The sequence below is a fragment of the Cryptomeria japonica genome, unplaced genomic scaffold, assembly GCF_030272615.1.
Source record: "Cryptomeria japonica unplaced genomic scaffold, Sugi_1.0 HiC_scaffold_33, whole genome shotgun sequence".
Classification (NCBI taxonomy): Eukaryota; Viridiplantae; Streptophyta; class Pinopsida; order Cupressales; family Cupressaceae; genus Cryptomeria; species Cryptomeria japonica.
In genome coordinates, this window is record NW_026728855.1 from 421,269 (window position 1) to 434,118 (window position 12,850).

At 60.5% G+C, this 12,850-nt stretch overlaps 1 non-coding gene across 1 annotated transcript; it reads left to right on the forward strand.

Moving 5' to 3' along the window:
* Positions 1 to 4,914: 4,914 nt before the first annotated feature.
* Positions 4,915 to 5,033, forward strand: LOC131861843 (5S ribosomal RNA). Its single transcript, XR_009360873.1, has one exon. It is a non-coding gene; the product is annotated as a 5S ribosomal RNA (ribosomal RNA).
* Positions 5,034 to 12,850: the final 7,817 nt, after the last annotated feature.

The following is a 12,850-nucleotide window of genomic DNA, read 5'->3' on the forward strand; positions in this document are numbered from 1 at the left end:
ACCGAACCAGCGCCTTGGTGCGCACCTTGCAACGCACAGTGCCAACATTCGCCTTCCTGCACGTGGCAGGTCATCGGACCCAAATTCCGACCTCGCGAGTATGCCTACATATCGAATCGGTCATCGGACCCAACTTCCGACTTCATCCATACCGTAGGGTCTTTGAGGTTGGCGCGGTGCGCTCAACCCGGGGAGTCGACCCAACGAAGCATACACCTCCCCTATATAAGCTATTTGTCCGATTCCCACACCTGTGTAGCTTGCACCTCCGATCAGGACATCGACCCCAACTTCCGAACTCGACTAAAAAGACCGCACCAGCGCCTTGGTGTGCACCTTGCAACGCACAGTGTCAACATTCGCCTTCCTGCACATGGCAGGTCATCGGACCCAAATTCCGACCTCATGAGCATACCTACTAATCGAATTGGTCATCGGACCCAACTTCCGACTTCATCCATACCGTAGGGTCTTTGAGGTTGGCGCGGTGCGCTCAACCTGGGGAGTCGACCCATCGAAGCATACACCTCCCCTATATAAGCTATTTGTCCGATTCCGACACCTGTGTAGTTTGCACCTCCGCTCAGGACATCGACCCCAACTTCCGAACTCGCCTGCAACGACCGAACCAGCGCCTTGGTGCGCACCAAAAGTGCGCACTTTTGGAGGGCACTTTTGTGCGCTCCAAAGGTGCGCACTTTTGGAGGGCACTTTTCTGCGCTCCAAAGGTGCGCACTTTTGGAGGGCACTTTTTGGAGGGCACTTTTCTGCGCTCCAAAGGTGCGCACTTTTGGAGGGCACTTTTTGGAGGGCACTTTTCTGCGCTCCAAAGGTGCGCACTTTTGGAGGGCACTTTTTGGAGGGCACTTTTCTGCGCTCCAAAGGTGCGCACTTTTGGAGGGCACTTTTTGGAGGGCACTTTTCTGCGCTCCAAAGGTGCGCACTTTTGGAGGGCACTTTTCTGCGCTCCAAAGGTGCGCACTTTTGGAGGGCACTTTTTGGAGGGCACTTTTCTGCGCTCCAAAGGTGCGCACTTTTGGAGGGCACTTTTTGGAGGGCACTTTTCTGCGCTCCAAAGGTGCGCACTTTTGGAGGGCACTTTTTGGAGGGCACTTTTCTGCGCTCCAAAGGTGCGCACTTTTGGAGGGCACTTTTGTGCACTCCAAAGGTGCGCACTTTTGGAGGGCACTTTTCCTGTGCTCCAAAGGTGCACACCTAGGTGAGCACCTTCGACCACACCTTGTAGCACACCAAACTCTGACTTTCGACTTCATCCGCAATGCAGGGTCTTTGAGGTTGGCGCAATGCGCACAACCAGGGGAGTCGACCCATCAAACCCAACACCTCCCCTATATAAGCTATTTGTCTGATTCTCATACATGCGTAGCCTGCAGGAGCAATTAGGACATCGACCCCAACTTTCGGCTTCTAAACGAAAACAAGGTCTTTGAGGTTGGTGTAATGCGAACAACTAGGGGAGTCAACCCATCAAACCCAACACCTCCCCTATATAAGCTATTTGTCTGATTCTCATACATGTGTAGTCTACAGGAGCAATTAGGACATCGACCCCAACTTTTGACTTCTTAACGAAAACAAGGTCTTTGAGGTTGACGTAATGCGCACAACCAGGGGAGTCGACCCATCAAACCCAACACCTCCCCTATATAAGCTATTTGTCCGATTCTCATACATGTGTAGCCTGCAGGAGCCATTAGGACATTGACCCCAACTTTTGACTTCTTAACGAAAACAAGGTCTTTGAGGTTGGCGTAATGCGCACAACCAAGGGAGTTGACCCATCAAACCCAACACCTCCCCTATATAAGCTATTTGTCTGATTCTCATACATGTGTAGCCTGCAACAACGATTAGGACATCCACCCCAACTTCTGAATTCGTCTGCGTTGACCGCACCAAAGGTGCACGCCTTGGTGCTCACCAAAATCCGACTTCCGACTTCTTCTGCTATGCGGGGTCTTTGAGGTTGGCGCAGTGCGCACAACCAGGGGAGTCAACCCACCGAATGCAACACCTCCCCTATATAAGCTATTTGTCTGATTCTCATACATGCGTAGACTGCAGCAATGATTAGGACATCCACCCCAACTTTTGACTTCTTAAACAAGACAGGGTCTTTGAAGTTGGTGCAGTGCACACAACCAGGGGAGTCGACCCATCAAACGCAACACCTCCCCTATATAAAGCTATTTGTCCGATTCTCATACGTGTAGTCTGCAGCAGCGATTAGGACATCGACCCCAACTTCCGAATTCGTTTGCATTGACCGCACCAAAGGTGCACGCCTTGGTGTGCACCCTGGAGTGCACTTTGGTGCTCACCTCGGTGCACACTTTGGTGTGCACCTCGGTGTGCACCAAAGGTGCGCACCTTGGAGCGCACCAAAGGTGTACACTTTGGAGCGCACCACATAGGGTCTTTGAGAGGTTGGCGCAGTGCGCACACCAAGGTGGGTGTTGAGGTGCGTGCCGAGGTGGGTGGGTGCTAGGGTGCGCTCCATGGTGGGTGCCAGGGTGGGTGCGTGCTAGGGTGGATTCCAAAGAGGGTCATAGGGTGGGTGCCAAGGTGGGTTGGTGATATAGTGGGTTCAAAGGTGGGTACTAGGGTGGGTTCCAAGGTGGGTCACAAGTTGGGTGCCAGGATGCGTGGGTGTTAGGTTGGGTGCCAAGGTGGGCTCCTGCGTGGGTGGGTGCTAGGGTGGGTTTCAAGGTGGACGCGAGGGCGGGTGCCAAGGTGGGTAACAAGTTGGGTGTTAGGATGGGTGAGTGCTAGAGTGGGTGCCAAGGTGGGTGGGTGCTAAGGTGGATGCCAAGGTGGTTCACAGGGTGGGTGGGTTCTAGGGTGAGTTCCAAGGTGGGTCACAGGTTCAGTGCTAGGGTGGGTGTCAAGGCGGGTGTCGAGGTGCCTGGGTGCTAGGGTGTGGATGCCAATGTGGGTCATAGGGTGGGTACTAGGGTGGGCTGCAATGTGGGTGCCAAGGTGGGTAACATGCTCGGTGGGTTCTAAATTGGGTGCCAGGGTGGGTGTGCACCCACCTTGCCCGAGGTGGGTGCCAAGGTGCCAGTGTGGGTGGGTGCTAAGGTGGATGCCAAGGTGGGTGAGAAGGTGGGTGATAGGTTGAGTGGTAGGATGGGTGGGTGCCAAGATGGGTCACAGGGTGGGTGCAAGGGTGGGTAGGTGCTAGGGTTGGTGTCAGGGTGGGTGGGTGCTAGGTTGGGTTCCAAGGTGGGTGCGAGGGTGAGTGTCAAGGTGGGTCACAGGTTAGGTGCTAGGATGGGTGAGTGCTAGGGTGCAAAGGTGCCAGGGTGGGTGCTAGGATGGGTCGATGCTAGGGTGAGTGGCAAGGTGGGTCCACAAGTGTCAAGGTGGGTGCCGAGGTGGGTGCCAAGTCGGCGACTGCTATGGTGGATGCCAAGGTGGGTCACGGGGTGGGTGCCAAGTTGCTAGGTTGGGTTCCAAGGTGGGTGCCAACGTGGGTGCTAGGGTGCGTGGGTTAAAGGGTGTGTCACAACGTGGGTGCCAGGATGGGTGCGCACCCACACTGGCCAAGACGGGTGCGGGTGCAAGGTTGGGTTCCAAGCCCGGTCACAGGCTGGGTGCTAGGATGGGTGGGTGCCAAGGTGGGCACCAGGGTGGGTGCACCCACCCTGGCCAAGGTGGGTCACGGGGTGGGTCCTAGGGTGGGTAACGGGGTGGGTACTAAGGTGCGTGCCAAGGTGGGTCATAGGGTGGGTGCCAAGGTGGGCACCAGGGTGGGTGTGCACCAACCCTAGCCAGGGTAGGTCACGGGGTGGTTGTCGGGGTGGGCGTCAAGGAGCCAAGGTGGGTGGCAAGTAGCCAAGTTGCGTGCCAAGGTGGGTGTCGGGGTGGGTGCCAAGGATCCAAGGTGGGTGCCAAGGAACCAAGGTGGGTGTCTGGGTGGGTGCCGAGGTGGGAGCCAGGGTGGGTCCCAAGGTGAGTGCAAAGGTGGGTGCCAGGGTCAAGGTGAGTGCCAATGTGGGTTCCAAGGTGCCAGGGTCAGGGTGAGTGCCAATGTGGGTTCAAAGGTGCTAAGTTGGGTGCGAGGTTGGGTGCGAGGGTGGGTGGGTGCCAAGGTGTGCTAGGTGGAAGCCCGGGTGGGTCGGCATCCCATGGGTGTCGAGTTGGGTGCCTGATGGGTGCTTCTTGTCAAGTTTTAGTCGTCGGGACTCATTTCGAGCCTTAGAGGTCGTTTCTTGTCCGGTTGCCCTGTCTTCGACCTGGGAACCCAATTTTGGTCCTCGGGTCCCATTTTTTTTTGTCTCGCATCCCACTTTTGGCCTGTGGCCTTTTCGGGGTCGATTCTCGTTTTGGGCATCAGAGCATGTTTCTTCTCCTAAAACCCAATATTTGTTTATTAAGTCTCGGAACACATTTTTGTTCTCGTGGACCCATCATGGGTCTTGGAACGCATTTGTGGTCCTTGGGTCCCATTTTGCATCCCGAAACTTGTGTTTTGGTGCTTGATCCCTATTTTGGGTGCCCACCTTGCACCAAGTGCGCACCCGGGGCAAACCGAGCGCCTTGGTGCACCGGGGCAAGATCGAGCGTGCACCCGAGGCGCCCCGAACATGCACCAAGGTGCACTCGGCCCACATGTGAGCGCAGGTCGTTGCGCCCGAGGTGGTGTGTGGGCACCGCGTTGCAGACGGGACACTGCACGCACACGACGCCCCCTCCAGGTGCACGCACGTAGGCCGGGCCGGGTGCACACCCGACGCCCTAGCAAGGTGCGCGCACCCGGGCAGGGCTCACACTTGGCGAACGGGGCGCACTTCGCGAGGGAGGGTGTGCACCTCGACGGGGGTGGGTGGCCGGGGTGGATTCGCACGTGGGTCGCGGTTTGCTAAGTACACACTGCGACAAGCTCATAACGGGTGCGATCATACCAGCGTTAGTGCACCGGATCCCATCAGAACTCCGCAGTTAAGCGCGCTTGGGCCGGAGTAGTACTGGGATGGGTGACCTCCCGGGAAGTCCCGGTGTTGCACCCTTTTTTAGTTTTTCGCCGGGCGTCGCAATGCTATTTGAATAAACCTTTTGCCCGTTTGCGTTCTCGTCGGGGCCGGGCCGGGCCGGGGTGCGCTGCCCGCACTACCGCGCGCGCGGGGGCGACACCGAGCGCGCACCCGAGGCGCCCCGAGCACACAGGCCACGGTGCAACCCGGGCGTTGTGCGCGCACCCCGGTGCGCCCGAGGTGCTGCGCGCGCACCCAGGTGAAATCGGTGTGCACCTCGGCCAGTGCGCGCTCGGTCGAGTCGCGCACGTTGGCCAAGGTGCACGGTGATGTTTCTTACTCTAAGGTTCCGCACCAGACGCCCGGGACAGGTGAGCGAAGCTGGGCGGGGCCGGGTGCGCGGCCGGGGCAGGTGCACGCAGCTGGAGAGAGCTTTGGAGCACACTTCGGAGCGCACCAATGATGCGCTCCATTCAAAAGTTTCCTGAAAAGGCAAAAAAAGTTGAGATTATAGAATTTCCCACTTGAGAGATTGTAAAAAAAAAAAATTTAAAATGAAGGAAACGCGGGTGCCAAGGTGTGCGCAGCCCAGCCAAGGTGTGCGCACCAAGGCGCCCACCCTGGCGAAGGTGCACGCAAGGTGCGCACCCGAGGCAAACCGGACAATTAACCCAACTTTCGACTTCGCGCGCACCTTGGAGCGCACTTCGGAGCGCTCCTTGGTGCGCACCAATCTTGGGCACCTCGGAGTGCACCATGGCGCCCACCAAGGTGCGCACCCGGGGCAAACCGAGCTCCGACTTCGTGCGCACCTTGGAGCGCACGAAAGGTGCGCACCATGGCGCCCACCAAGGTGCGCAGCCCAGCCAAGGCGTGCGCATCAAGGTGCGCACCCTGGCGAAGGTGCGCACCCGGGGCAAACCGAGCTCCGACTTCGTGCGCACCTTGGAGCGCACAAAAGGTGCGCAACCCAGCCAAGGTGTGCGCACCCCGGTCAAACCGAGCTCCGAATCGTGCGCACCAGAGGTGCACGCCATCGTGCGCACCTTGGAGCACACTTCGGAGCCCTCCTTGGTGCGCGCCGATGTTGCGCACCTCGGAGCGCACCCGGGGAAAACAATGCAATTAACCCGACTTTCGACTTCGTGGGCACCTCGGAGCGCTCTCGGGTTCGCACCTCGGAGCACACCGAGGTGCGCACCTTTGATGCGCTGCCTTCACCAATTTCCAGAAAAGGCAAGAAAACATTGAGAAGGTGTGCGCACCGAGGTGCCCACCCTGGCGAAGGTGCACGCGAGGTGCGCACCCGGGGCAAACCGGGCTCCGACTTCGTGCACGCCGCACCTTGGAGCACACTTCGGAGCGCTCCTTGGTGCGCACCAGGGCGCGCAACCCAGCCGAGGTGCCCACCCCGGCGAAGGTGCACGCGAGGTGCGCACCCGGGGCAAACCGGGCTCCGACTTCGTGCACGCCATGGTGCCCACCGCGGCGAAGGTGCACGCGAGGTGCGCACCCGGGGCAAACCGGGCTCCGACTTCGTGCACGCCGCACCTTGGAGCACACTTCGGAGCGCTCCTTGGTGCGCACCATGGTGCCCACCAGGGCGCGCAACCCCGCCGAAGGTGCACGCGAGGTGCGCACCCGGGGCAAACCGGGCTCCGACTTCGTGCACGCCGCACCTTGGAGCACACTTCGGAGCGCTCCTTGGTGCGCACCATGGTGCCCACCAGGGCGCGCAACCCCGCCGAAGGTGCACGCGAGGTGCGCACCCGGGGCAAACCGGGCTCCGACTTCGTGCACGCCATGGTGCGCACCGCGGCGAAGGTGCGCACCCGGGGCAAACCGGGCTCCGACTTCGTGCACGCCGCACCTTGGAGCACACTTCGGAGCGCTCCTTGGTGCGCACCAGGGCGCGCAACCCAGCCGAGGTGCCCACCCCGGCGAAGGTGCACGCGAGGTGCGTACCCGGGGCAAACCGGGCTCCGACTTCGTGCACGCCGCACCTTGGAGCACACTTCGGAGCGCTCCTTGGTGCGCACCATGGTGCCCACCAGGCCGCGCAACCCAGCCAAGGTGTGCGCACCAAGGTGCACGCGAGGTGCGCACCCGGGGCAAACCGGGGTCCGACTTCGTGCACGCCGCACCTTGGAGCACACATCGGGGCGCTCCCGGGTTCGCACCGGCGTTGCGCACCGTGGTGGGCACCTCGGAGCACACCAAGGTGGGCAGCGAGGTGCGCACCTTTGATGCGATGCCTTCACTAATTTCCATAAAAGGCAAAAAAAAAACGAGATTTTAAAATTTCCGTTTTGAAAGATAGTGAGAAAAAGGGAATGCTGGTGCCATCTTGAGCCCGCCCTGGTGCGCAGCCCAGCCAAGGTGTGCGCACCAAGGTGCCCACCCTGGCGAAGGTGCGCGCCCGGGCAATTAACCCAACTTCCAACTTCGCGCGCGCCAGGGTGGGAGCGCACCCAACAACCGGGCCTGGGAAGAGCCAATGCGAGAAACCCCACCAAACGCTCTGACAAAAAAAGAGGGGGCGCTCCAGTAACCCCGCTTCGGAGCGCACCCTGGGCAAACCCAGCCAAGGTGCCCACCCCGGCCAAGGTGCAGGCGAGGTGCGCACCCGGGGCAAACCGGGCTCCGACAACGTGCACGCCGCACCTTGGAGCACACTTCGTAGCGCTCCCGGGTGCGCACCTCAGAGCACACCAAGGTGGGCAGCGAGGTGCGCACCTTTGATGCGCTGCCTTCACTAATTTCCAGAAAAGGCAAAAAAAAAAGGAGATTTTAAAATTTCCGTTTTGAAAGATAGTGAAAAAAACGGAACGCGCGTGCCATCTTGAGCCCGCCCTGGTGCGCAGCCCAGGTAAGGTGCCCACCCTGGCAAAGGTGCGCACCCGGGCAATTAACCCTACTTCCGACTTCGTGCGCGCCAGGGTGGCAACCGGGCCTCGGAAGAGCCAATGCGAGAAACCCCACCAAACGCTCCGACAAAAAAAGAGGCGGCGCTCCAATAACCCCGCTTCGGAGCGCAGCCGGGGCAAACCCAGCCAAGGTGCCCACCCCGACGAAGGTGCACGCGAGGTGCGCACCCGGGGCAAACCGGGCTCCGACAACGTGCACGCAGCACCTTGGAGCACACTTCGAAGCACTCCCGGGTGCCCACCGGCGTTGCGCACCGTGGTGGGCAGCGAGGTGCGCACCTTTGATGCGCTGCCTTCACTAATTTCCAGAAAAAGGCAAAAAAAAATGAGATTTTAAAATTTCCGTTTTGAAAGATAGTGAAAAAAAAGGAACGCGGGTGCCATCTTGAGCCCGCCCTGGTGCGCAGCCCAGGCAAGGCATGCGCACCAAGGTGCCCACCCGAGGTGCACACCCGGGGCAAACCGGGCTCCGACTTCGTGCAGGCCGCACCTTGGAGCACACTTCGGAGCGCTCCTTGGTGCGCACCATGGTGCCCACCAGGGCGCGCAACCCAGCCAAGGTCTGCACACCAAGGTGCCCACCCCGGCGAAGGTGCACGCGAGGTGCGCACCCGGGGCAAACCGGGCTCCGACTTCGTGCACGCCATGGTGCCCACCGCGGCGAAGGTGCACGCGAGGTGCGCACCCGGGGCAAACCGGGCTCCGACTTCGTGCACGCCGCACCTTGGAGCACACTTCGGAGCGCTCCTTGGTGCGCACCATGGTGCCCACCAGGGCGCGCAACCCAGCCAAGGTGTGCGCACCAAGGTGCACGCGAGGTGCGCACCCGGGGCAAACCGGGGTCCGACTTCGTGCACGCCGCACCTTGGAGCACACATCGGAGCGCTCCCAGGTTCGCACCAGCGTTGCGCACCTTTGATGCGCTGCCTTCACTAATTTCCAGAAAAGGCAAAAAAAAACGAGATTTTAAAATTTCCGTTCTGAAAGATAGTGAAAAAAACGGAACGCGGGTGCCATCTTGAGCCCTTCCTGGTGCGCAGCCCAGGCAAGTTGTGCGCACCAAGGTGCCCACCCTGGCGGAGGTGCGCGCCCGGGGCAATCCGGGCTCCGACTTCGTGCACTGCATGGTGCCCACCAAGGCGCGCAACCCAGCCAAGGTGCCCACCGCAGCGAAGGTGCACGCGAGGTGCGCACGCGAGGTGCACACCCGGGGCAAACCGGGCTCCGACTTCGTGCACGCCGCACCTTGGAGCACACTTCAGAGCGCTCCTTGGTGCGCACCAGGGCGCGCAACCCAGCCGAGGTGCCCACCCCGGCGAAGGTGCACGCGAGGTGCGCACCCGGGGCAAACCGGGCTCCGACTTCGTGCACGCCATGGTGCCCACCGCGGCGAAGGTGCGCACCCGGGGCAAACCGGGCTCCGACTTCGTGCACGCCGCACCTTGGAGCACACTTCGGAGCGCTCCTTGGTGCGCACCATGGTGCCCACCAGGCCGCGCAACCCAGCCAAGGTGTGCGCACCAAGGTGCACGCGAGGTGCGCACCCGGGGCAAACCGGGGTCCGACTTCGTGCACGCCGCACCTTGGAGCACACATCGGGGCGCTCCCGGGTTCGCACCGGCGTTGCGCACCGTGGTGGGCACCTCGGAGCACACCAAGGTGGGCAGCGAGGTGCGCACCTTTGATGCGATGCCTTCACTAATTTCCATAAAAGGCAAAAAAAAAACGAGATTTTAAAATTTCCGTTTTGAAAGATAGTGAGAAAAAGGGAATGCTGGTGCCATCTTGAGCCCGCCCTGGTGCGCAGCCCAGCCAAGGTTTGCGCACCAAGGTGCCCACCCTGGCGAAGGTGCGCGCCCGGGCAATTAACCCAACTTCCAACTTCGCGCGCGCCAGGGTGGGAGCGCACCCAACAACCGGGCCTGGGAAGAGCCAATGCGAGAAACCCCACCAAACTCTCTGACAAAAAAAGAGGGGGCGCTCCAGTAACCCCGCTTCGGAGCGCACCCTGGGCAAACCCAGCCAAGGTGCCCACCCCGGCCAAGGTGCAGGCGAGGTGCGCACCCGGGGCAAACCGGGCTCCGACAACGTGCACGCCGCACCTTGGAGCACACTTCGTAGCGCTCCCGGGTGCGCACCTCAGAGCACACCAAGGTGGGCAGCGAGGTGCGCACCTTTGATGCGCTGCCTTCACTAATTTCCAGAAAAGGCAAAAAAAAAAGGAGATTTTAAAATTTCCGTTTTGAAAGATAGTGAAAAAAACGGAACGCGCGTGCCATCTTGAGCCCGCCCTGGTGCGCAGCCCAGGTAAGGTGCCACCCTGGCAAAGGTGCGCACCCGGGCAATTAACCCTACTTCCGACTTCGTGCGCGCCAGGGTGGCAACCGGGCCTCGGAAGAGCCAATGCGAGAAACCCCACCAAACGCTCCGACAAAAAAAGAGGCGGCGCTCCAATAACCCCGCTTCGGAGCGCAGCCGGGGCAAACCAAGCCAAGGTGCCCACCCCGACGAAGGTGCACGCGAGGTGCGCACCCGGGGCAAACCGGGCTCCGACAACGTGCACGCAGCACCTTGGAGCACACTTCGAAGCACTCCCGGGTGCCCACCGGCGTTGCGCACCGTGGTGGGCAGCGAGGTGCGCACCTTTGATGCGCTGCCTTCACTAATTTCCAGAAAAAGGCAAAAAAAAATGAGATTTTAAAATTTCCGTTTTGAAAGATAGTGAAAAAAAAGGAACGCGGGTGCCATCTTGAGCCCGCCCTGGTGCGCAGCCCAGGCAAGGCATGCGCACCAAGGTGCCCACCCGAGGTGCACACCCGGGGCAAACCGGGCTCCGACTTCGTGCAGGCCGCACCTTGGAGCACACTTCGGAGCGCTCCTTGGTGCGCACCATGGTGCCCACCAGGGCGCACCCGAGGCAAACCGGGCTCCGACTTCGTGCACGCCGCACCTTGGAGCACACATCGGAGCGCTCCCAGGTTCGCACCAGCGTTGCGCACCTTTGATGCGCTGCCTTCACTAATTTCCAGAAAAGGCAAAAAAAAACGATATTTTAAAATTTCCGTTCTGAAAGATAGTGAAAAAAACGGAACGCGGGTGCCATCTTGAGCCCTTCCTGATGCGCAGCCCAGGCAAGTTGTGCGCACCAAGGTGCCCACCCTGGCGGAGGTGCGCGCCCGGGGCAAACCGGGCTCCGACTTCGTGCACTGCATGGTGCCCACCAAGGCGCGCAACCCAGCCAAGGTGCCCACCGCAGCGAAGGTGCACGCGAGGTGCGCACCCGAGGTGCACACCCGGGGCAAACCGGGCTCCGACTTCGTGCACGCCGCACCTTGGAGCACACTTCAGAGCGCTCCTTGGTACGCACCAGGGCGCGCAACCCAGCCAAGGTGCTCACCCCGGCGAAGGTGCACGCGAGGTGCGCACCCGGGGCAAACCGGGCTCGGACTTCGTGCACGCCGCACCTTGGAGCACACATCGGAGCGCTCCCGGGTTCGCACCAGCATTGCGCACCTTTGATGCGCTGCCTTCACTAATTTCCAGAAAAGGCAAAAAAAAGAAAAAAATGAGATTTTAAAATTTCCGTTTTGAAAGATAGTGAAAAAAACGGAACGCGGGTGCCATCTTGAGCCCGCCCTGGTGTGCAGCCCAGGCAAGTTGTGCGCACCAAGGCACCCACCCTGGCCAAGGTGGGTCACGGGGTGGGTCCTAGGGTGGGTAACGGGGTGGGTACTAAGGTGCGTGCCAAGGTGGGTCATAGGGTGGGTGCCAAGGTGGGCACCAGGGTGGGTGTGCACCAACCCTAGCCAGGGTAGGTCACGGGGTGGTTGTCGGGGTGGGCGTCAAGGAGCCAAGGTGGGTGGCAAGTAGCCAAGTTGCGTGCCAAGGTGGGTGTCGGGGTGGGTGCCAAGGATCCAAGGTGGGTGCCAAGGAACCAAGGTGGGTGTCTGGGTGGGTGCCGAGGTGGGAGCCAGGGTGGGTCCCAAGGTGAGTGCAAAGGTGGGTGCCAGGGTCAAGGTGAGTGCCAATGTGGGTTCCAAGGTGCCAGGGTCAGGGTGAGTGCCAATGTGGGTTCAAAGGTGCTAAGTTGGGTGCGAGGTTGGGTGCGAGGGTGGGTGGGTGCCAAGGTGTGCTAGGTGGAAGCCCGGGTGGGTCGGCATCCCATGGGTGTCGAGTTGGGTGCCTGATGGGTGCTTCTTGTCAAGTTTTAGTCGTCGGGACTCATTTCGAGCCTTAGAGGTCGTTTCTTGTCCGGTTGCCCTGTCTTCGACCTGGGAACCCAATTTTGGTCCTCGGGTCCCATTTTTTTTTGTCTCGCATCCCACTTTTGGCCTGTGGCCTTTTCGGGGTCGATTCTCGTTTTGGGCATCAGAGCATGTTTCTTCTCCTAAAACCCAATATTTGTTTATTAAGTCTCGGAACACATTTTTGTTCTCGTGGACCCATCATGGGTCTTGGAACGCATTTGTGGTCCTTGGGTCCCATTTTGCATCCCGAAACTTGTGTTTTGGTGCTTGATCCCTATTTTGGGTGCCCACCTTGCACCAAGTGCGCACCCGGGGCAAACCGAGCGCCTTGGTGCACCGGGGCAAGATCGAGCGTGCACCCGAGGCGCCCCGAACATGCACCAAGGTGCACTCGGCCCACATGTGAGCGCAGGTCGTTGCGCCCGAGGTGGTGTGTGGGCACCGCGTTGCAGACGGGACACTGCACGCACACGACGCCCCCTCCAGGTGCACGCACGTAGGCCGGGCCGGGTGCACACCCGACGCCCTAGCAAGGTGCGCGCACCCGGGCAGGGCTCACACTTGGCGAACGGGGCGCACTTCGCGAGGGAGGGTGTGCACCTCGACGGGGGTGGGTGGCCGGGGTGGATTCGCACGTGGGTCGCGGTTTGCTAAGTACACACTGCGACAAGCTCATAAC